The sequence below is a fragment of the Hordeum vulgare genome, chromosome 4H, assembly GCF_904849725.1.
Source record: "Hordeum vulgare subsp. vulgare chromosome 4H, MorexV3_pseudomolecules_assembly, whole genome shotgun sequence".
Classification (NCBI taxonomy): domain Eukaryota; kingdom Viridiplantae; phylum Streptophyta; class Magnoliopsida; order Poales; family Poaceae; genus Hordeum; species Hordeum vulgare.
This window is the reverse complement of record NC_058521.1, coordinates 199974190-200000741: the sequence shown is the minus strand read 5'-3', so window position 1 is coordinate 200000741 and position 26552 is coordinate 199974190.

Genomic DNA, 26552 nt, shown 5'->3' with positions numbered 1-26552 from the left:
TGTCGGACAAGCTTACATCCAAGTTGGATAAATGCATATTCGTGGGATATCCGAGGGAAACCTTGGGATACAGCTTCTACAACTGAGAAGAAAACAAAGTGTTTGTTGCTTGGAACGGTGTTTTCTTAGAGAAAGAGTTTCTGAATTGGGAGGCCAGTGGGAGAACAGTGCGAGTCGAAGAAATTCAAGGGCCACTCAGGAAAAACTCAGTTGGTGATGAGATCATACCAGAATCGGTCAGGGAACCTATAGTGGAGTTGGCACCAGAGCCACGGAAGTCGGATAGATTGCGCAAAGTGTGCGATGTGTTGTTTCTAGAAAGCGGCGAGCCGTCCACGTATGCAAAAGCTATGGTGAGCCCAGATTCCGAGGCATGGCTTGATGCCATGAGATCCGAGTTAAAGTCCATGGGTTATAATCTAGTCTGGGACCTTGTTAATCCCCCGCCTGGCGCAGTAGCCATTGGTAGAAAATGGGTCTTTAAGAAGAAAACCTATGTGGATGGAAATCCTCATATCCACAAAGCTCGTCTTGTCACTAAAGGTTATGGAAAAGTTCAAGGAATTGACTATGTCGAGACTTACTCGCCGGTAGCGATGCTGAAGTCGGTGAGGATCATACTAGGTATAGCTACATATTCTGATTATGAGATATGGCAGATGGACGTCAAAACGACTTTACTTTATGAAAATTTAAAGGACGATGTATACATGATACAACCCGAAGGTTTTGTCGATCCAACTAATGCTTGTAAAATATGCAAGCTCAAGATATCCATTTATGAACTAAGGGAAGCAGGTTGGAGTTGGAATATTCGTTTTGATGAAGTCATCATTGACCTTGGTTTCATCAAGAACGGAGAGGACTATTGTTTATACAAGAATCTAGTGGGAGCTCGGTAGTATTTTTTATCTTGTATGTGGATGACATACTATTGATCGGAAACGATGTTTCAATGCTCAACTCAGTCAAGGAATCATCGAATGGCAAGTTATCAATGAAGGACCTTGGGAGGCAGTGTACATTTTAGGCATCAAGATCTATAGAGATAAATCGAGGAGGCTGCTAGGCTTGAGCCAGAGCACATACGTAGACAAAGTTTGAAGCAGTGAAACATGAGTAAGGTGAAGAAAGGGTTCTTGCCTATCTCACATCGTATAAGGCTAAGTAAGACTCAGATTCCTATGAATTCTGATGAGATAAACCGGATGAGTAGGGTCCATATGCTTTGGAAATAGGATCCATCATGGATACCATGCTATGTACTCGGAGTGATGTTTCCTTTGCAATCAGCTTATCAAGAAGATACCCAGCCAACCCAGGTGAGAGTCATTGGGCATCGGTGAAAGCTATTCTGAAGTATCTGAAAAGAACTAAAGAGATGTTCTTAGTTTATGGAGGTGAGGAGGAGCTAAATGTAAAGGGTTACGTTGTTGCTAGTTTCCAAAATGAAAGGGATGATTGCCAATCGCAAACATGATTCGTGTAAGTCATGAATGGAGGATTAGTGAGCTGGACGAGTTCCAAGCAAGATATGGTGGCTGACTCCACAATAAAGGTCGAATACATTGCGGCTTGTGAGGCCGCAAAGGAAGATGTTTGGATTTTTAAGTTCCTGGAAGATGTTGGTGTATTCCCGGGATGGTCAAAACCGTTGGACCTTTATTGCGATAATTTAGGTGCCATCGCACAGGCCAAGGAGCTGAGACAACATCACAAGACCAGGCACATAGACCGAAAGTATCACCTGATATGAAAGCTCGTAGCGAAAGGTTAGACTAATTTATGCAATATTCATACGGATGTAAACATTGCTGATCCGTTGACTAAGCCGCTTCCTCAACCCAAGCATGAGAGGCACATTAGAGCTATGGGCATTCCATGTCTATTTGATTGACTCTAGTGCAAGTGGGAGATTGTTGTAGATATGCCCTAGAGGCAATCATGTATGATGATACTTCCTATGTGTTTATGAATAAAGATAGTCCTCGGACATATCAATGATGTGTAATTAACAAGTACAAGACTTGTTTGTTAGACTATGCATTGTATGATGACTGTCCTAAAGAGTCCCAATCGAAAGGGTTGTGTGGACGCGCAACGAGTTAGACTAGCATATGACACGGCGGATGGTCTGGTCTCAGTGGACATGTATCATTGGATGCTAGCCGCATAATATGATGTGGAAATATCTGATCGAATTCGACTACGTCGAATCCAAGCCAAGATAAGGTCTGAGTTGGACAGTCCCAACTATGACACGCAGCGGTAGGTCATCTATGAGTCTCTAGTAGAACATACGTTCTATGTCCTAAGACTTGGGATGGTGACAGACTTGCTTTGGGCGGACCAAACGCTACTCCGTGACTGGGTAGTTACAGAGGTAAGTTTTGGGTTTGTGTAGATCCATGCGGCGAGACATGGTCGACAAAGATGGGATTTGCCCCTACGATCAGGAGAGATATACTGTGGGCCCCTCGGGTGATCCGACTTGGATAAGCATGGCCATGCGATGAGGATTATGAGATAATCCAAATGCTGGTCGAATTCACCGGAAAGAGAAAGAGGTCGTGCGGCAACAAGGATGACCATATCGCCTTGAGCACGACCACGTATATCATGTGACAAAGGGAACAGAAGTATGAAGTACAGGTTCACCTAACCAGCTTCATTAGACACTTGGAGTCGACACGTCTTGCTAGCGACCGCTACCCACTAGCCTACTGGGACGTGGTCGGACTCGCGAGCAAGTGAGCAAGAACCTAAAGGGTCACGTGCTTAAGGGAAGGAACCCCTAGGCTTTAGGGTCCGTGCGAGACCCAAGAGTTGAGCCTAGGCCGGACGCCTATATATAGTGGAGGTGCGGCACACCGTCATTAGGGTTCTGCATGAGTTGGAATAGCTATCTCTACCCGCCGCCAACTGTGTGATCAGACCTAGCAGTCTGCCGCATAGTGTGCTCCTCCTGCAAGTGCGGATACCATTGAGGCAGTGTACTTGCGCCGCTCCGGCGAGCCTGTACGCGGGATCAGGTGACCGGTTGTTTGAGTGAGATCGGACCGGCTGCTCGAGGGAGAACGGACAAGGAGGAGACGAACCACGTGGACGCGCTGCCCCAACTCTACTTCTGCTACACGGCGGTAACGATCTGTGATCCATATCCATAACATGTTCTTGGATGTTCTGCGCGTAGGAACTTTAATTCTCATGCGATGGACCTACGGTATATCCCAACAATATACACAACAACAAAATAGGAATTTTAATTTGCATGCGATGGGCCTACGTCAATCAATGTGTCTTGAGCAGTAGCAAGCTACCACGACTCAGTGGAAGCACATAGAGGCATTTCCATGTAAAGAAAGCTACCATAGGCATACAACTAGGTGTCGAATCCCACACATACTAATGCATTTCAATCATACACGCAATATGAATGATATGCGTACATACAACATGGCATCACAACATAACTGACTCAAGTATTTTTAAAGATTCATAAGAGCCAACATAGTGTCCTATTACAAATAGGGGTCACATGGCCCAACACTCAAGTCATACAAGCAACAAGTAGAAGCAAAACGTGTCTGCGTATAGACATCTACTAAACATGGATGGAGGAGCCTGAATATCTACAACGACCCTTCCAAAGGAGCCAAACTTCTATCTAGTATTCCCAAGCTTATTTGGTCAACTCAAACTTCACGTAGAAACCATTAGTGAGACTAAGGTCTCCTCTGCAAATCTTAAGTTAAGTAACTATTAGTGCAAAGGTACTCACCAAGACTTATATCAGAACTATCCACATATGCATCATTATCAATAAGGGGGTTATGGAGTTTATTGCAGCAGGCCAAGTTTGACTCTTGGCTAACATGTATCTTTGGGTTTAAGAGAGCGCACACGAGTCCAAATATTCACCAATTCAATATACCACTATGCATCCAATCCCATCTCCCGACAAGAAGGACATCCATAGCACTCACAGTTAACTTGCGCATTTTACAGTATCTATTTTCACTTACCTATGAACAATATAAACTTTCCAAGCAGTCTATATCCAAGGACATGGCTATTGGAACAGATTACTTAACCCTGCAGGTGTATACTTCTTGACACACGCACTCACCACTTATCACGATATGCATGTAATGCATCTTGGCAACTTGTGTAAGTACTCGTGTGGGTGTCACCCATGATCGTTAACCACAAAGGACCCTAGTCTAGGTTTATCGTTGATTTGAGAGTGGACCCACAAGGAAGTCTAGCCAAAGTTTCCTCTACGGCCCTAAATGATGTGTGCGGGATCCACAAACCCACCATTTGGGTGCCACTTGTTACACCGTGCCCCCGTTCATCTACTGAACTAACCCACACCCCATTGAGCAGCGGTAAACACGACCCCTAGCACTTTTACTACAAACATGAGAAACTAGATGCAACTCCTAGATAGAGATCAAGGCGATTAATAAGCAACGAGATCTTGGAGTACCCAAATCACGAAGTTATAGGAATTATGCCCTAGAGGCAATCGTTTATTATCCATGCTATAATTGTATTGAATAGTCAAAACAAGACAAAACACTGTCCCTAGCAAGCCTCTAGTTGGCTAGCCAGTTGATCAAGGATAGTCAAGGTCTTCTGACTATGTACAAGATGTTGTTGCTTGATAACCGGGTCACATCATTGAGTGAATCATGTGATGGACTAGACCCAAACTAATGAATGTAGCATGTTGATCGTGTCATTTTGTTGCTACTGTTTTCTGCGTGTCAAGTATTTGTTCCTATGACCATGAGATCATATAACTCACTGGCACCGGAGGAATGCCTTGTGTGTATCAAACATCACAACGTAACTGGGTGACTATAAATATGCTCTACAGGTATCTCCGAAGGTGTCCGTTGACTTAGTATGGATCAAGACTGGGATTTGTCACTCTGTGTGACGGAGAGGTATCTCGGGGCCCACTCGGTAATACAATATCACACACAAGCCTTGCAAGCAATGTGACTTAATGTAAGTCACGGGATCTTGTATTACGGAACGAGTAAAGAGACTTGCCGGTAAACGAGATTGAAATAGGTATGCGGATACTCACGATCGAATCTCGGGCAAGTAACATACCAAAGGACAATGGGAATGACATATGGGATTACATGAATCCTTGGCACTGAGGTTCAATCGATAAGATCTTCATAGAATATGTAGGATCCAATATGGGCATCCAGGTCCCGCTATTGAATATTGACCGAGGAGTCCCACGGGTCATGTCTACATAGTTCTGGAACCCGCAGGGTCTGCACACTTAAGGTTCGGCGATGTTTTATGCCTATTTGAGTTATATGGTTGGTTACCTAATGTTGTTCGGAGTCCCGGATGGGATCACGGACATCACGAGGGTTTCCGAAATGGTCCGGAAACGAAGATTGATATATAGGATGACCTCATTTGATTACCGAAAAGTTTTCGGACATTACCACGAATGTACCCGGAGTGACGAATGGTTTCCGGATGTTCGCCGGGGGGGCCAGCCCACCCGAGCATGCCCATAGGCCTTAGGGGTGTCGCACCAGCCCGGGGATGCCGGCTAGTGGGACAACCCAAGAGGCCCTATGCGCGGGAGATAGAGAAATCAAAGGAAAAAAAAGGAGGTGGGAAGGAAGGGAAGGACTCCACCACCCTTGGTTCGGCCGACCCCTTGGGGCTCTCTTGAGCCTCAAGGCAGGCCCCCCCCCTCCCTCCTATATATAATAGGGTATTAGGGCTGATTTGGGACAACTTTGCCACAGCAGCCTGACCACATACCTCCACGGGTTTTCCTCTAGATCGCATTTCTGCGGAGCTCGGGCGGAGCCCTGCTGGGATAGATCACCACCAACCTCCGGAGCGCTGTCACGCTGCCGGAGAACTCATCTACCTCTCCATCTCTCTTGCTAGATCAAGAAGGCCGAGATCATTGTCGTGTTGTACGTGTGCTGAACGCGGAGGTGCCGTCCGTTCGGCTCTAGATCGGATCGTGGGACGAAGAGCACGACTACGGTGATTTGAATAACGCAAGCTATTCCACTACATCATCCGCGTTTCTTAACGCTTTCCGCTGTGCGATCTAGAAGGGTACGTTGATCGGAAATACCCTCTCTTATATGGACATCACCATGATAGGTATTGCGTGTGCGTAGGAAATTTTTTGTTTCCCGTACCACGTTCCCCAATAGTGGCATCATGAGCTAGGTTCATTCGTAGATGTCTTCTCAAGTAGAACACAAAAGTTTTTGTGGACGGTGATGTGCGATTTGCTGCCCTCCTTAGTATTTTCTTGATTCCACGGTATTGTTGGATTGAAGCGGCTCGGACCGACATTACTTGTACGCTTACGAGAGACTAGTTTCATCGCTACGACCAACCCCGTTGCTCAAAGATGACTGGCGAGTGTCGGTTTCTCCAACTTTAGTTTAATCGGATTTGACCGAGGAGGTCCTTGGAGAGAGGTTAAATAGCAATTCATACATCCCCATTGTGGTGTTTGCGTAAGTAAGATGCGATCCTACTAGATACCCATGGCAACCACGTAAAACATGCAACAACAATTATATGATGTCTATCTTGTTTTTGCAGTGTATGCATGTGATGTGATATTGCCAGTGACGTGATGTGATATATTGGATGAATGAGATGATCATGTTGTAATAGTTAATATCGACTTACACGTCGATGGTACGGCAACCAGCAGGAGCCATAGGGTTTTCTTTAAACTAATGTTTGTGCTTGCAGATGCATTTACTATATTAATAGGACGTAGCTTTAGTAGTAATAGCATGAGTAGCACGAGAACCCCGATGGCGGCATGTTGATGGAGATCATGGTGTGGCGCCGGTGACAAGAAGATCGTGCTGGTGCTTTGGTGATGGAGATCAAGAAGCACATGATGATGGCATATCATCTCACTTATGAATTGCATGTGATGTTAATCCTTTCATGCACCTTATTTTGCTTAGAACGACCGTAGCACTATGAGGTGATCTCTCACTAAAATATCAAGACAAAATTGTGTTCTCCCCGACTGTGCACCATTGCTATAGTTTCTCGTTTCGAGACACCACATGATGATCGGGTGTGATAGACTCAATGTTCACATACAACGGGTGCAAAACAGTTGCACACGCCGAACACTCGTGTTAAGCTTGACGAGCCTAGCATGTGTAGACATGGCCTCAGAACACATGAGACCGAAAGGTCGATCATGAATCATATAGTTGATATGATTAGCATAGGGATGCTTACTACTGAAACTATCCTCAACTCACGTGATGATCGGACTTGAGCTAGTGGAATTGGATCATGAACCACTCAAATGACTAGAGAGATGTACTTTTTGAGTGGGAGTTTAGCAAGTAATTTCATTAGTTGAACTCTAATTATCTTGAACATAGTCTAAGTCCACTTTGAAAATATTTGTGATGTAGATCAATGGCTCACACAACAGTCACCCTGGATTTTAATACGTTCCTAGAGAAAGCTAAGTTGAAAGATGATGTAAGCAACTTTGTAGACTGGGCTTGTAATCTTAAGTTGCTCCTGCAAGCTGGGAAGAAGGATTATGTCCTTAATGTTGCACTAGGAGATGTACCACCCACCGCAGCTGACCAAGATGTTAAGAACGCTTGGTTAACACGCAAGGAGGACTACTAAGTAGTTCAATGTGCAGTCTTGTATGGCTTAGAGACGGGACTTCAACGTCGCTTTGAGTGTAATGGAGCATATGAGATGTTCCAGGAGTTGAAGTTTATCTTTCATACGAACGCCCGGATCGAGAGGTATGAGACCTCCGATAAATTCTATGCTTGCAAGATGGAGGAGAATTCGTCTGTCAGTGAACATGTGCTCAAAATCTTTGGGTAGTCAAACCGTCTAGCTGAGCTGGGGATTGAACTCCCGCAAGAGGCTATCACTGACAGAATTCTTCAATCACTGCCACCAAGCTATAAGGGCTTTGTGTTGAACTATAACATGCAAGGGATGAACAAGTCACCAGGCGAGTTATTCCCGATGCTGAAAGTCACAGAATCAGAACTCCGTAAAGAGCATCAAGTGTTGATGGTGAATAAGACCACTAGTTTCAATAGAAAGGGCAAAGCAAAGAAGGGTAACTCGAAGAAGAGCGGCAAGCCTGTTGCCAATCCGACAAAGAAACCCAAAGCTGGACCTAAGCCTGAAACGGAGTGCTATTATTGCAAGGCTATGGGTCACTGGAAGCGCAACTGCCCCAAGTATCTGGCTGATAAGAAGGCGGCCAAGGAAAAATCAGGTATATTCGATATACATGTTATTGATGTGTGCTTAACCAGCTCTCGTAGTAGTGCGTGGGTACTCGATACCGGTTCTGTTGCTCAAATTTGCAACTCGAAACAGGAACTGCGGAATAAGCGAAGGTTGGCGAAGGATGAAGTGACGATGCGTGTGGGAAATGGTTCCAAGGTTGATGCTCCGTCGGCACAGTTTCACTTCAGTTACCAGCAGTATTAGTTATGCACTTAAATAAATGTTATTTAGTGCCTGCGTTAAGCATGAACATTATATCTGGATCTTCTTTATTGCGAGATGGTTACTCGTTTAAGTCAGAGAATAATGGTTGTTCTATTTCTATGAGTAATATCTTTTATGGTCATGCACCCAATGTGAGAGGATTGTTCATATTGAATCTTGATAGTGATAATACACATATACATAACATTGAGACCAAAAGAGTTAGACTTAACAATGATAGCGCCATGTTTTTATGGCACTGCCGCTTAGGTCATATTGGTGTAAAGCGCATGAAGAAACTCCATACCGGTGGACTTTTGCAGTGACTTGACTTCGATTCACTTGACACGTGCGAACCATGCCTCATGGGCAAGATGACTAAAACTCCGTTCTCCGGAACAATGGAGCGTGCAAGTGACTTGCTGGAAATCATACATACCGATGTGTGTGGTCCGATGAGTGTGGAGGCACGCGGCGGATATCGTTCTTTTCTCACCTTCACTGACGATTTGAGTAGATATGGTTATGTCTACTTGATGAAGCACAAGTCTGAACCATTTGAAAAGTTCAAACAGTTTCAGAGTGAAGTCAAGAACCATCATAACAAGAATATCAAGTTCCTACTGTCTGATCGTGGGGGTGAATATCTGAGTTTCGAGTTTGGTGCTCACTTAAGACAATGTGGAATTGTTTCACAGTTCACACCGCCTGGAACACCACAGCGTAATGGTGTGTCCGAAAGTCGTAATCGTACTTTATTAGAGATAGTGCGATCTATGATATCTCTTACTGATTTGCCGCTAACGTTTTGGGGTTATGCATTAGAAACAACTGCATTCACTTTAAATAGGGCACCATCGAAATCCGTTGAGACGACACCATATCAGCTGTGGTATGGCAAAAGACCAAAGTTGTCGTTTCTTAATGTTTGGAGATGTGATGCTTATGTCAAAAAGCTTCAGCCTGAAAAGATGGAACCCAAAGCGGAAAAGTGTGTCTTCATAGGTTACCCAAAAGAGACAGTTGGGTATACCTTCTATCTCAAATCCGAGGTCAAAGTTTTTGTTGCTAAGAACGGAGATTTTCTCAAGAAGGAGTTACTCTCGAGAGAATTGAGTGGGAGGAAGATAGAACTTGATGAGGTTGTCGAACCTCTCATCCCTCTGGATGGTGGCACAGGGCAAGGGGAAACCACTCTCGTTGTGATGTCGGTTGAGGAGGAAGTTAATGATGATGATCATGAAACTCCGGATCAAGTTCCTATCGCACCTCATAGGTCAACGAGACCACGTACTGCTCTAGAGTGGTACGGTAATCCCGTCTTATCAATTATGTTGTTGGACAACAATGAGCTTGAGAATTATGAAGAAGAAATCGTGGCCATGAATTCTGAGATAGGATCTATGTATGAAAACAAAGTTTGGACTTTGGAAATACTGCCTGAAGGCCGCAAGGCTATTCAGAACAAATGGATCTTTAAGAACAAGACGGACACTGACGGTAATGTGACCGTTTTAAAGCTCGACTTGTGGCAAAGGGTTTTTCACAAGTTCGAGGTATTGATTACGATGAGACATTCTCAGCCATAGCGATGCTTAAGTCCATCTGAATCATCTTAGCGATAGCTGCATTTTTCGATTATGAAATCTAGCAAATGGATGTCAAAACGGTGTTCCTTAACGGTTTCCTGAAGGAAGAGTCGTATATGATGCAACTCGAAGGTTTTGTCGATCCTAAAAATGCTAACAAAGTGTGCAAGCTCAAGCGATCCATTTATGGACTGGTGGAAGCATCTCGGAGTTGGAATAAACGCTTTGTTGAGGTGATCAAAGCATTTGGGTTTATAGAGGTGGTTGCAGAATCCTCTTTTTACAAGAAAGTCAGTGGGAGCTCTGTGGCGCTCCTAATACTATATGTGGATGACATATTACTGATTGCAAATGGCGTGGAGCTTTTGGAGAGCATAAAGGATTACTTGAATAAAAGTTTCTCTATGAAGGACCTAGGAGAAGCTGCTTACATTCTAGGCATAAAGATCTATAGGGATAGATCAAAACGCCTGATAGGACTTCGCAAAGCACGTACCTTGATAAAGTTTTGAAGAGGTTCAAAATGGAACATTCTAAGAAGGGGTTCTTGCCAGTTTTACAAGGTACGAGATTGACTAAGACTTAGTGCCCAGCAACTGATAAAGATAGAGAGCATATGAGTACCGTCTCCTATGCTTCAGCCATAGGTTCTATCATGTATGCAATGATGTGCACTAGACCAGACGTTAGCCTGGCCATAAGTATGGCAGGCAGGTGCCAGAGTAATCCAGGAGTGGATCACTGGACGGCGGTCAAGAATATCCTGTAGTACCTGAATAGGACTAAGGATATGTTTCTCGTATATGGAGGTGACAAAGAGCTCGCCGTAAAAGGTTACGTCGATGCAAGCTTTGACACAGATCCGGACGACTCTAAATCGCAGACCGGATACGTATTTATTCTTAATGGCGGTGCGGTAAGCTGGTGCAGTTCCAAGCAAAGCGTCGTAGCTGATTCTACATGTGAAGCGGAGTACATGGCTGCCTCGGAGGCAGCTAAGGAGGGTGTCTAGATGAAGCAGTTCATGACGGATCTTGGAGTGGTGCCGAGCGCACTAAATCCAATAACCCTGTTTTGTGACAACACGGGTGCCATTGCCTTCGCAAAGGAACCACGGTTTCACAAGAAGATCAGACACATCAAACGACGCTTCAACCTCATCCGCGACTACGTCGAGGAGGAGGACGTGAATATCTGCAAAGTGCACATGAATCTGAATGTGGCAGACCCGCAGACTAAATCCCTTCCACGGGCAAAGCATGATCAACACCAGAACTGTATGGGTGTTAGATTTATTACAATGTAATTCGCATGACGATGTGGGGACAAGATTATTGACTCTAGTGCAAGTGGGAGACTGTTGGAATTATGCCCTAGAGGAAATGATAAAATAAAGTTATTATTATAATTCCTCTATCAAGATAATCGTTTATTATCCATGCTATAATTGTATTGAATGAAGACTTAGATCCATGTGTGGATACATAGACAAAACACTGTCCCTAGCAAGCCTCTAGTTGGCTAGCCAGTTGATCAAGGATAGTCAAGGTATTCTGAGTATGTACAAGATGTTGTTGCTTGATAACTGGATCACATCATTGAGTGAATCATGTGATGGACTATACCCAAACTAATGAACGTAGCATGTTAATCGTGTCATTTTGTTGCTACTGTTTTCTGCGTGTCAAGTATTTGTTCCTATGACCACAAGATCATATAACTCACTGGCACCGGAGGAATGCCTTGTGTGTATCAAACGTCACAACGTAACTGGGTGACTATAAAGATGCTCTATAGGTATCTCCGAAGGTGTCCGTTGAGTTAGTATGGATCAAACTGGGATTTTTCACTCCGTGTGACGGAGATGTATCTCGGGGCCCACTCGGTAATACAACATCACACACAAGCCTTGCAAGCAATTTGACTTAATATAAGTCACGGGATCTTGTATTACGGAACGAATAAAGAGACTTGCCGGTAAACGAGATTGAAATATGTCTGTCAGTCTGTCATGCTCGCATTAGCAAGGCAACAACAACATGCCTAGGTCAATTACTATCAGTGTGTCATGCTCGCATTAGCAAGGCAACACCAACATTCCTAGGTCAAGCGTGACTAGTGGACCCGCCTGTCATAGACAAATTGACTGAACTGATTTAAATTAACCTAAACTAAAATAATCAGGGGTTAATTAGACACGTGGAGTTCATATGTTAGTGGATCAGCGGGTGATGAGCTCTAATCTAATCTCCTCACTTCCTCGCCTGCTTTGAAGTGACCCACATGAGCGAGGCTCAATGGATGTTGCCTCTGGCCATGGCGGTGTCCATCGTGGATGCCACCGGGACTGCGGATGAGGGCTCTAGCATGTAGCCCACGCACGTGCGCATCCACTGGAGGCGCTAGGAAGTCACAGGGATGCTGGAATCAACGACGGCCAGCAAGTCTATTGTAGCGCTCGTGCGAGGTTGACTAGGATGATCTTGCGGTGGTCTTCGGTGTCTTCCAAGGGCGGTTTGGGGGTCCTGCGAAGTTCCTAGGCACGATGACATGCCCATAAGCAACGGATGCTAAGCAAAATCATGGCGGCAACATGGCCGGTGGGAGGAGCTTTCGGATTCGGTAAAGTGACTAGCGATGGCAAGCAATCGAGTGCGAGGGGCGAGGGGGGAGGAAGAGAAGCTCACGAGGAACTCGTTGGATGGATCTGCGTGATCGGGGAGGCCCTGGCGGTGGTGAATCGATGTCGGTGACCTTTTGTGCCCAATGATGATAATGGCAATGTTTTGATTGCTAGAGACGTCCGAGCTCGCGATCTTCCATGGAGAGGTCTGATCACCCACAAGTATAGGGGATCTATCATAGTCATTTCGATAAGTAAGAGTGTCCAACCCAACGAGGAGCACAAGGAAATGGTAAGTGGGTTTTAGCAAGGTATTTTGTGCAAGCACTGAAATTATCGGTAACAGATAATTGCGGGAAAAGATAATTCGTAACGGGTAAAAAGTAACAATAGTAACAAAGGTGCAGCAAGATGGCCCAATCTGTTTTGTAGCAAGGGACAAGCCTGGACGAACTCTTATATAAGGTAAAGCGCTCCCGAGGACAGATGGGACTTTCTGTCAAGCTAGTTTTCATCATATTCATATGATTCGCGTTCGCTACTTTGATAGTTTCATATGTGGGTGGACCGGTGCTTGGGTGCTGTCCTTACTTGGACAAACATCCCACTTATGATTAACCCCTCTCGTGAGCATTCGCAACTACGAAAGAAGAATTAAGATAAAGTCTAACCATAGCATTAAACTGGTGGATCCAAATCAGCCCCTTGTGAAGCAACGCATAAACTAGGGTTTAAGCTTCTGTCACTCTAGCAACCGATTATCTACTTATTACTTCCTAATGCCTTACTCTAGGCCCAAATAATGATGAAGTGTCATGTAGTTGATGATCACATAACACCACTACAGGTAAGACAACATACAACGCATCAAAATATCGAACGAATACGAAATTCACATGGCTACTGATAGCAAGACTTATCCCATGTCCTCAGGAACAAACGTAACTACTCACAAAGCATAATTATGTTCATGATCAGAGAGGTATTGAATAGCATTAAGGCTCTGAACATATGATCTTCCACCAAGTAATCCAACTAGCATCAACTACAAGGAGTGATTAACACTACTAGCAACCTTACAAGTACCATCTGGAGTCGCGAGACGGAGATTGGGTACAAGAGATGAACTAGGGTTTGGAGAGGAGATGGTGCTGATGAAGATGTTGATGGAGATGAGTTTCGTCCGATGATAGGAGGTTTGGTGATGACGATGGCGATGATTTCCCCCTCCGGGAGGGAAGTTTCCCCGGCAGGACGGCCCTACCAAAGCTCTAGATTGATTCTGCTCAAGTTCCGCCTCGTGGCGGCGGCGTTTCATCCAGAAAGCTATTTTTTTTTCTGTGAGGAAACCCTCCATATAGCAGAAGATGGGAGCCGGAGGGGTAACAGGGGGCCCACGAGCCCCCTAGGCGTGCCTAGGGGGGTAGGGCGCGCCTGGCAGGCTTGTGACCTCCTGGGGGCTCCCCTCCAGTATTTCTTCGGCCCAGTATTTTTTATATATTCCAAAATAATTCCTCGCTGATTTTCATGGCTTTTGGAGTTGTACAGAATAGGTATCTCAAACTTGCTCCTTTTCCAGCCCAGAATTCTAGCTGCCGGCATTCTCTCTCTTCATTTAAACCTTATAAAAAAGAGAGAAAAGGCATAAGTATTGTACCATAAAGTGTAATAACATCCCATAATGCTATAAATATCAATATAAAAGCATGATGCAAAATGGATGTATCAAATCCCCCAAGCTTAGGCCTCGCTTGTCCTCAAGAGGAAGCCGAGATCAATAAATATGCCCACATGTTTAGAGATAGAGGTGTCGATAAAAACAAAATACAGACATGCAGGCATCTTGATCATATTTAGAAAAAAAATATCGTCATATAATCTCTTATGGTAAAGTGACAATTCCTTCATATTGTAAAGTACAAATCAAGAACCTTATTGAGAATTAACAACCAATAGTCCTTAGTCATTGAAGCAATTGCAATTTATCATAACATCGGAAAGAGTCAAATAAGAGCTTGTAGAGCAAAGCCACATACTCAATCATCTTTTAGTCTTCTACAATTGCTAAAACTCAGGCGGTACCCCGATCCTAAGCCATAGGAATCCATCCTGTAACACATCGCATCTCTTTGCGGTCTCACGCACGGTTATCCCCACGGCTGCAGCCTTACCTTATCCGGGACCATTTGCGCCTTTTGACTCACGTATGCAATTGTGTCGCTAGAAATCCAATGACAAAGAACCCGGATCGACATGTCTAGTCATAAACCAAAGCGGCAGTTCCGCACAGGGACACGCATACATGACCTAGCAAAGCAGGTGTCGATCACCAGCGAATGTAGACGAGTCGTAGAAAGCTACAAGGACTCCATTACATCGCGTGACATTTCCCCAAAGGGGACAGACACAACAGCTAAGAAGGACTCATGCTGGTCAACCAATGTGTCCGGAGCAGTAGCGAACTATCATGGCTCGTTGGAATCACAAAGGGGCATTTCCCTGTAAGAAGTGCTACTAAAGCCTACGGCTAGGTATTCGAACCAATACATATCAAGTACAACACACGTACGCAAGGCATACCGATATGTATATACATCGATGGCATCACAACATAACCATAAACATACAACTTTATTTAGAAGGATCGGAAGAGCCACACACATAATATTACAAGGTAGGGGTCTCATGACCCATCATCACAAGTCATACACACAATTCTTACAAGCCAGCGAAAGATTTAAAACTCTCTGAGTACAGACAGAGGGAAAGATAAAGGCACATGGCCTGACTATCTATAGACCCATCGTAGGGCCAGATCGTAGCTGGGATACCAGCTACTAGTCATCGTCGATGTCTAGGTAGAACCCTCCATTAGGGTCATTAACAACCTCTCCAACAATTATTAAGAAAACGAGAGTACAAAAGTACTCAGCAAGACTTTAGGATAAACTATCTACTCATGCAATGTATCAATAAGGAATTGTGCGGTTTGATGCGGAAAGCCAGCATTTGACTCATGGCTAGACAACTTGCATTTTGAAATAGTTTTGACAACTTTGATTTCTCGCACACGAGTCCATTGACACCACAACAATACTCCATCGTGAATCATTCCTTCTCCATACGGAAAATGCCGTCCACGACACTCACGCTTATCTTGACAATTTTATGAGTAGCCATTATAGTTATCTATGAACAACATATGTTTCCAAGTAGTCCATATCCGCGGACGAGGCTATTCGAATAGATCATAACCCTGCAGGGCTGTACTTCTTCACACACGTTGTCGCCACTTATCGCCATGTGCACGTCATGCACCTCGTCAACCTTCAAGCGGAAGCCCAGCGAGGGAGTCGGCCCCGACCGTTAAGCATGCTAATACTTAGTCCAGGTGTATCGCCTATCTGAGGGTAACCCGCACGGAAGTCCGGCCGAGGTTTCCGCCACGGCCTCAAACGATGTGCGTAGGGTTCCCAGGCCCACCATCCGGGTGCCACTTGGTACACCGTGCGACTGCCTACCGCATCATAGCCCACCTCTAAGGTCAATGCTACGCACGGCCTCCAACATGACTATAAACACCAGAAACTACTTGCAACTCCTGTTCCGAGTACTAAGCGATTAATCACTCGAGACGGTCAATTAGGTATCCCAACGTGTGGTAGTATCTAGTCTTGGATTACATACACGGAACTCAGTTCCTAAGGACGGTTCCAATGAAACAACCCGCCATGTACTCCTACATAGCCTTTCACCGGTACCTTTACCAAATCAGGTTCAACCACACAACGTTTACTTACTGAACACATTCTCACCATTTTTTTCATCACCCAGATGACGGACCATACACAACTCTTAGCATAGCATGCATCGCAGGATAAGGCACATCATGGCTCAAGCATCTACCATGTATGCTAGGTTGCAAGATTCAGCTATTTATTGTGAGAAGGACAGGTCATGCAAAGGAAGTGGGTTCAACTAACGTGGTAAAAACAATGAAAGCATTTTGACCTAATGCAATAAGTAAGAGAAGAAGCGAGAACATGGGGTTTATCATGATGATCAAAATGGTTGCTTGCCTTGTTTATAAGGAGAGGGACAATATCCCTCAGTCGGATATTCGGTGGAATCCGAAGGAGCGGGGCCTACCAGTAAAACAACATCAATCAGTAACAATCATATGCAACAAGATGATGCATGAGCATGGCATGAAAATAAAAGGTGGTAGGCTAATGTGGCTACCATTTCTTAAGTTGAAGTTGATTTGAATCAAGATTCGAATATCACTTCAAACAAGGTATTTTGAAATAGCCTTTTAATTGATTCGATCTGATGCTCAGGTAATCTTGGTTTAGCATGCATGATGATGGTATGTTGGGCTGCTGGTTGTGCTTGATCATGGTTTGGTCATAATGTTTGAAGTGGAATTGAAATGGATTTCAAATTCCAACTCCAAATTATTTAATAAGGTTATCCTATTCAACATTTTATCTGTTTGGTGACGCTAACATTTTCAAACATGTTTGAAAATATTAAAATCAGATTCCTTGGATTTTTCTGATCCTTTTTCATATATAAATTATTTTCATTGGAGTTACAGATTATTTTCTATGATTTTTAGAAGTTTTGGGCATTTTTTGGAATTCTTTTAAATCAGAAAATCTCTTTATTGCGTCATAACCACGTCAGCACTGCGTCAGCAGGTCGGCCGACCTGGTCAGGTCAAACCTGACAGGTGGGGGCCACTGGTCAACGTCACAGGAGTTAATCCCGCGTTGACCAGCCCCTAAGTGGGTTTGACCCACTGCTAGGGCCCACTGTTTGTGACTAATTAGTGCTAAGTGACAGGGATTAGGCCGGCCACGTCGTCCCCTGCCGGAGACTGACCGGCGGCGACCAGATATGCGGCGGATCTTCGCCGGACATGCACCAAATCTTGCTGTGGTGCTCGGAATCAAGTGCCGAGAGCACTCGGATGATTCCCAGGCTAGGCCTCATCCACTACCGGCATCAGGAGGGGCCAAGGGTGGCCGGAGGATGCCGGCGATGAGACGAGGCGGCTGCCGGAGCTCGGGCTCGTCGATCTTGTGGCTAGAGTGCAGGAGAACGAGGGGAAACAGGGGGGAAATGCTCGCGAGCTCACGGTGGAGACAATGGGAGGCTCACACGGCCAACGTCGATTTGCCGGCAGCCGGAGGTTGAAGACGACGGCAAAGGGGCGTCGCAGAGCTCGGGGAGGTCTATTCCGTTGGCGTGCGCGTAGAGCTCGATGTGGCGGAGAGGATGGAGCACTCAGGGAGTGTTCCCTGTGGCCAGAGAGCTCGGGCTCCTCGAGCTCAAGCTTCTGCTAATGGCGGCAGGAGGAGAGGGGAAGAAAACCGAGAGGAGGGGGGAGAATGGAGAGCGAGAGAGGATAAGGGAGCGCTCGGGGAAGTCATCCCCGTTGTCGCACTGTCCTCGGGGCAATGGGGAGTGCCACGGCGAAGCAGGTGGTGGAGGGGAATGCCGTGGTCGATCTCTCGTCTGCTAGAAGGCAGAGCAAGAAGACGACCCTGCCCCTGGTGGGCTGGGCCTTGCAGGTAACCGCAGTTTAGGGTTTTTCCTTTTTCTTCTGTTTTTGTTTTCTATTTTATTTGTTGATATTAATTTCTATTTATTTTGGCTTCAAAAAGCAATTCAAAAACTAGTTTGAATATCCCTCAGTGTTAGTTGGAATATTCCCAAATAGTCCTAAAGTTTGCAACATTTTTGAAAACTTGAATATTTTTGAATTGAAATATAAAGTTGAATTCAGGGGCTTTCTAACTTTAAATAAAACGCCAAAAGTGAATTGAAAATAGATTTCACCCCTGATAACTTATTTTCAATATTTATCAGAAAAGGTGAACTTTTAAGAAGGCCATTTTGGGTTCATTGATTTTGGCAGGATTTGAATTTCCTTTGAATAAGAAGTGGCTACGGTTTTTGGTTTGAGTTTCACCACTTCCTTTGATTTTGTTTCAACTTCTTGAATGCAATGGAAGAAAACATGAGCACAAATACTAAACCCTAGTTAGGGATCCACGGATGTGACATGAGATCAAAGTTTCAGTTGGACACAGAGAAAGATAGGGGCTTATAGTTTTGCTTCCCAGCTATTTACCTCAAGGGTAATGTCAACAATAATAATTCATGATTACTTACTTCCAAGTTGATATATGGAGATAGATCTTTCCCTAGCACATGACGCTTGCCAAGATAATGGCAAAATAAGGAATTGGTGTTGATCACCATGACTCTTTTAAAGATAAAAAGTAAAGGTACAAGATAGGCCCTTCGCAGAGGGAAGCAGAGGTTGTCATGCTCTTTTGAGGTTTGGATGTGTGATCTCTTAGTGTGAAGGAATGTCACTTTATATTGCCTCCAGTGATAAATAACTTTATTATGAAGTCTGTCGCTTTTATGTCTTCCTCATCACAGGTTCGTACAAAGCTTATTTTCCACAGACTAATAGATCATACATATTTAGGGAGAAATTATTATTGCTTGCACCGATGACAACTTACTTGAGGGATCTTATTCAATCCATAGGTAGGTATGGTGGACTCTCATGGAAAAACTGGGTTGAGGGTTTATGGATGCAGAAGTAGTATCTCTACTTAGTGCGGAAGTTTTGGCTGATATGAGGTGGAAGCAAGCGTCACATGCTAAGGGATCTCTAGTCATATAACATTGTTCGGAACCAAGCAAACATAATTCATTATGTTGTCTTCCTTGTCCAACATCTACTTCTTAGCATGTTATAGTTTAATGACTGTTCACAATCATAGACGGTGTCAAAGATGTTATATTTATATGTGAACCTCTCTTTCTTTATTACTTCCTATTAATTGCAACAATCACCAAAGTCTACGTTTGTCCACCCACAACAAGTTTTAATCATCATTCTTTTTATATGTGAAGCCACCACTTCCCATAGGATCATCACATGATCTTTCATGCTTTTGTTCTATTATTATTCTTTTCTTTAGATCATGGCATGAAGCAAAGCCCTTAACTAAAACACTCTTTAATATATAACTCATGAACTCGATTACATTGGGGGTAACACAAAGCAAAACTCAAGCCTAGATCATACTAAGAACTTCATTCTACTAGATAAAGATATTACCAAAAAGGATTGAACTAAGATAAAGGTAAAGGAAAAATATGTGATGGTGATACGATACCGGGGCAACTCCCCCAAGCTTGGCACAAGCCAAGGGGAGTGCCCATACCGATGTGTTTAACTGTCTTCCTACAGAGGTGATGGTGTTGGAGTTGTTGGAGTCTGGGGTTGATTCTCCGTCTTCCAAGGCATAGGTTCTCCATCATGGAATGATGATCGAGTCTCCGGAATCATCAAATCTGCAGCCAACCGCATTGCTTGAAATCTATACTCATACTCACAGTTTTGGTTCTGCGGATCGTAGATCTGGTCTTGGAGATGATCGATTCTGTCATATAGCTTCAAGAGGTGCTCCCCGATGTCCTTGCAATCAATCTTGTTCTTGTTGGTGAACTCCGTGATCATCATGTGGTTGGCATTGAGTCCGTGTGCCACCATCCCTAGGCACTTCAAGACTTGTTGCTCCATTGCTTTGAGCCTCGCCTCTACGCTTCTGGTCCTCTTGGGACCCTCAACATCACGGATGTGCAGCACCCCCTCATGCATCTCGATTGATTGAGGGTGTTGCAGCACCTCCCCGAGGTAGGGATTGATGACCTTCTCGAAGAACTAGTCCTTCGGAACTTTTGGGGACGCCATAGCGATCTGGATCTGTCTGCACAACAGCTCGAAATAAAAACAGATGATATTTGCGTGATATGAGGGTCAGACCTTTCGGGAGATTATATAATGAATTTTTACCGACCACAAGAAGTATTCCACAAGAAAACGGAGTCCGGGAGACACACGAGGTGCTCACGAGCCCCCAGGCGTGCCCAAGGAGGTGGGGTGCGCCTGGTAGGCTTGTCACCTCCTCGTGCGCTTTCCGGACTACTTTAAATTTTTCTATTTTTCTAAATATTCCAAAATGTAGAAAAAATGCTATTGGAAAAGTTTTGGAGTTGGTTTACTTACCGTATCACACACCTCTTCGTTTTTGGAGTCTAAAACAAGCTGGTAAATATCCCTTATCTACTCCTCCGGAGTTATGGTATTAATAATATTGCTTTGAACATTCACAAGTCTTGGAAAATTATCTCTGGAGTACCTGAGATATAATGCTTGATTATTTTCCCATTTACAAGTCTTGGAAAATTACCTTCTGCGTTGTTCATTTTTATGGCACCGGAACGATATACTTCCTCAACAATGTAAGGTCCTTCCCATTTGGAGAGAAGTTTGCCTGCAAAAAATCTTAAACGAGAATTGTATAGCAAGACATAATCACCTACATTGAACGCACGTTTTTGTATGCTTTTAGCATGCCACCTCTGAACTTTTTCTTTAAACAACTTGGCATTTTCATATGCCTGAGTTCTCCATTTGTCAAGTGAGCTAATATCCAATAACCTCTTCTCACCAGCAAGTTTGAAATCAAAGCTGAGCTCTTTGATTGCCCAATAAGCCTTATGCTCTAGCTCAAGAGGTAAATGACATGCTTTACCATAAACCATTTTATACGGAGACATGTCCATGGGATTCTTATAAGCAGTTCTATAAGCCCACGGTGCATCCTCAAGTTTCTTAGACCAATTCTTTCTATACCTATTAACAGTCTTTTGCAAAATTAATTTAATTTTTCTATTACTTAACTCTACTTGACCACTAGACTGAGGATGATAAGGAGATGCAATTCTATGGTTGACACCATACTTAGCAAGCATTTTACGGAAAGCACCATGAATAAAATGTGAACCACCATCAATCATTAAATATCTAGGGACTCCAAATCTAGGAAAAATGACTTCTTTAAGCATCTTAATAGAGGTATTATGATCAGCACTACTAGTTGGAATAGCTTCTACCCACTTAGTAACGTAATCAATAGCAACTAGAATATGAGTATACCCGTTGGACTTTGGAAAAGGTCCCATATAATCAAAACCCCAAACATCAAATGGTTCAATAACAAATGAATAATTCATAGGCATTTCCTGACGTTTACTGATATTACCTATTCTTTGACATTCATCACAAGACAAGACAAACTTACGAGCATCCTTGAAGAGAGTAGGCCAATAAAAACCGGATTGCAATACCTTGTGTGCGGTTCAATCTCCCGCATGGTGTCCTCCGCAAGCCTCGGAGTGACACTTCTGTAGGATATGTCCCTGTGCATGCTCAGGTACACAACGTCTAATAACACCATCTACTCGTTCTTTATAAAGGTGAGGATCATCCCAAAAGTAATGTCTCAAATCATAAAAGAACATTTTTCTTTTCTTGGTATGTGAAACTAGTTGGTATATATTTAGAAATAATATAATTAGCATTATCAGCATACCATGGTGTACTACGTGAAGCGTTGATGACATTCAATTGTTCATCAGGAAAGCTGTCATCAATAGGTTATGGGTCATCAAGAACATTCTGTAACCTAGACAAGTTATCTGCTACGGGGTTCTCAGCACCCTTCCTATCAACAATATACAAATCAAATTCTTGTAGCAAGATAACCCATCTAATAAGTCTAGGTTTAGCATCTTTCTTTTCCATGAGATATTTAATAGCAGCATGATCAATCTGAATAGTAACTTTGGAATCAACAATATAAGATCTGAACTTATCACATGCAAACACAACTGCTAAAAATTATTTTTCAGTAGTAGCATAGTTTCTTTCGGCACTGTCTAGAGTTTTACTAGCATAATGAATAACATTTAATTCCTTATCAACTCTTTGTCCTAGAACAGAACCAACAGCATAATGACTAGAATCACACATAATTTCAAAAGGTAGGTTCCAATCAGGTGGTTGAACAATAGGTTCAGTTATCAAGGCCATCTTAAGTATTTCAAATGCTTCTTCACAATCATCATCAAAAACAAATGGAATATCTTTTTGCAAGAGATTGGTGAGAGGACTAGAAATCTTAGAGAAGTCTTTACTAAACCTTCTATAGAAACCAGCATGACCAAGGAAACTTCTTATACCTTTAATGTCTGTAGGGCATGTCATTTTCTCGGTCGCATCAACTTTAGCCTTATCGACTTCAATACCACTTTCAGAAATTTTATGTCCCAAGACCATGCCATCATTAGCCATAAAGTGGCACTTCTCCCAATTCAAGACAAGGTTAGTATCTTTACATCTCTGCAAAACTCGATCAGGGTTCCTCAAGCAATCATCAAAAGAAGATCCGTAAATGGAGAAATCATCCATGAAAACTTCAACAATCTTTTCACAAAAGTCAGAGAATATAGCCATCATAAAGCATATGGCATACGTCTATAAGCAAAGGTATACGTCTATAAGCAGGTGCATTACATAAAGCAAAAGGCATACGTCTATAAGAAAAGGTACCGAAAGGACAAGTAAAAATGGTTTTCTCCGGATAAGATTGTGCAACAGGTATTTGGGAGAAACCAGAATAACCATCTAGAAAGCAAAAGTGTGTATGTTTAGACAATCGTTCTAGCATTTGATCAATAAATGGTAAAGGGTAATGATCTTTCTTAGTAGCTTTATTTAATTTCCTAAAATCAATTACCATCCTATAGCCAGTAACAACTCTTTGTGGGATCAATTCATCTTTATCATTAGGGAAAACAGTAATATCTTCCTTCTTAGGGTCACAATGCACCAGACTTACCCAATCACTATGAGTAACAGGATAAATAATATTTGCTTCTAAGAACTTTAGTATTTCTTTCCATACCACCTGTTTCATATTAGGATTTGATCTTCGCTGGTGATTGGCAACTGGTTTGGAATCACGATCAGTTTTAATTTTATGCTGGCATAGAGTGGGACTAATGCCCTTAAGATCATCAAGAGTATATCCAACAGCACCACGGTGCTTCCTCAGGGTTTTCAATAATTTCTTTTCTTCATGCTCTGAAAGGTTAGCACTAATAATAACAGGATATATCTCTTTTTCATCAAGATAAGCATACTTAAGAGTATCAGGTAATTGTTTAAGCTCAAACACAGGATCACCCTTTGGTGGAGGTGGATCTCCAAGTAATTCAACAGGCAAATTATTCTTAAGGATAGGACGTTGTTCAAACATAACTCTATCTATCTCATTCCTTTCATCCATATGCATATCATTTTCATGTTCAAGAAAGTATTGCTCTAAAGGATCAGTAGGAGGCACAACAATAGAAGCAAGAGCAATAATTTCATCCTTACTAGACAATTCCTTTTCATGACGTTGTCTACCAAACTTAGAAAAATTAAATTCATGTGACACACCTCCAAAGCCAACAGTAACAGTTTGTTTCTCACAATCAATTTGAGCATTAACAGTATTGAGGAAAGGTCTACCAAATATGATGGGACATAAGCTATCTTGTAGCGTAGCAAGAACGAGAGAATCAGTAGGATACTTAGTTTTACCACACAAGACTTCAATATCTCTAACAATTCCCACAAGGCAGATAGTATCTCTATTAGCAAGTTTAATAGTAACATCAATAAATTCCATCTCGACATGTGCAATCTCACCTTTAATTTCATTACATAAAGATTGAGGTATTGCACTAAAACTACCACCCATGTCACATAAACCATGATAACAATGATCTCCTATCTTAACAGAAACAACAGGCATGCCAACAACAGGCTTATGTTTGTCTCTAGCATGAGGTTCAGCAATTCTAGCAGCAGCTTCACAGAATTGAATAACATGCCCATCAACATTATCGGCCAAGAGATCTTTAATAATAGCAATACTAGGTTCAACTTTAATTTGCTCAGGGGGTGTGGGTGTTCTAATGTAGCCCTTACGTATCACAGTTGAAGAATTAGCATGATCCTTTATTGTAACAGGGAAATGTGGTTTCTCAATGTAAGCACTAGGAACAATAGAATCATTATAAGCAATAACTTTCTCTTCAACTGGATTTGGTTTTACTACATTAACTTGTATGGGAGGATGATATTTAAACCACTTCTCCTTAGGTAGATTAATATGAGCAGCAAATGATTCACATAAAGAAGATACTATCTCAGAGTCAAGTCCATGTTTAGCGCTAAAATCACGAAAAGTATTTGTTTCAACGAAGGATTTAATGCAATCAAACTTAAGATTCATACCTGACTCCTTACCTTCATCAAACTCCCAATCTTCAGAGTTGCATTTAATTCTTTCCAATAAATCCCATTTGAAATCAACATCTCTCTTTATAAAAGAACCGGTACAAGAAGTGTCAAGCACGATGCGATTGTCATGAGAAAGTCGTGCATACATGTTCATAATAATAATTTCTCTAGGGAGCTCATGGTTGGGGAATGAAAATAACATTGACTTAAGCCTCCCCCAAGCTTGAGCGTTACTTTCTCTATCACGAGGCCAAAAATTATAGATATAATTCCGATCACGATGTACCAAATGCATAGGATAAAACTTTTGATGAAATTCCAATTTCAATCGGTTGTAGTTCCATGATCCAGTATCATCACATAGCCTGTACCATGTCAATGCTTTATCCCTCAAAGATAAGGGAAATACCTTTTTCGTGACCTCATCCTCGGGCAAACCTGCAAGCTTAAATGAACCATAAACTTCATCTACATAGATTAGATGCAAGTCGGGATGTGATGTTCCATCTCCTGTAAAAGGATTAGCCAACAGTTTCTCTAGCATACCCGAAGGAATTTCATAATTTTCAGTAGGTGAAGTAGGTTGAGGAGCAACTCTTTGTGCTTCCGGTCGAGGTGAAGATACCCCGAACAAGCCCCTCAAAGGATTAGTTTCCATTGTGACAAGTGACAATAAATTTCAGCACACTATATAAATGTTTCCTTACCAAATTCCACTCACCAAAGGCGCTTCACTCATCGGCAACGACGCCAGAAAAGAGTCTTGATGACCCACAAGTATAGGGGATCTATCGAAGTCCTTTTGATAAGTAAGAGTGTCGAACCCAATGACGAGCCGAAGGAAATGACAAGTGGTTTTCAGCAAGGTATTCTCTGCAAGCACTGAAATTATCGGTAACTGATAATTGCGGGATAAGATAATTCGTAACGGGTGACAAGTAACAATAGTAACAAAGGTGCAGCAAGATGGCCCAATACCTTTTGTAGCAAGGGACAAGCCTGGACGAACTCTTATATAATGTAAAGTGCTCCCGAGGACACATGGGAATTTCTGTCAAGCCAGTTTTCATCATGTTCATATGATTCGCGTTTGCTACTTTGATAGTTTCATATGTGGGTGGACCGATGCTTGGGTGCTGTCCTTACTTGGACAAACATCCCACTTATGATTAAACCCTCTCGCAAGCATCTGCAACTATGAAAGAAGAATTAAGACAAAGTCTAACCATAGCATTAAACTGGTGGATCCAAATCAGCCCCTTGCGAAGCAACGCATAAACTAGGGTTTAAGCCTCTGTCACTCTAGCAACCCATCATCTACTTATTACTTCCCAATGCCTTCCTCTGGGGAAAAATAATTGTGAAGTGTCATGTAGTCGACATTCATATAACACCACTGGAGGAAAGACAACCTACAACGCATCAAAATATCGAACGAATACCAAATTCACATGACTACTTATAGCAAGACTTATCCCATGTTCTCAGGAACAAACGTAACAACTCACAAAGCATAATTATGTTCATGATCAGATACGTATTGAATAGAATTAAGGATCTGAACATATGATCTTCCACCAAG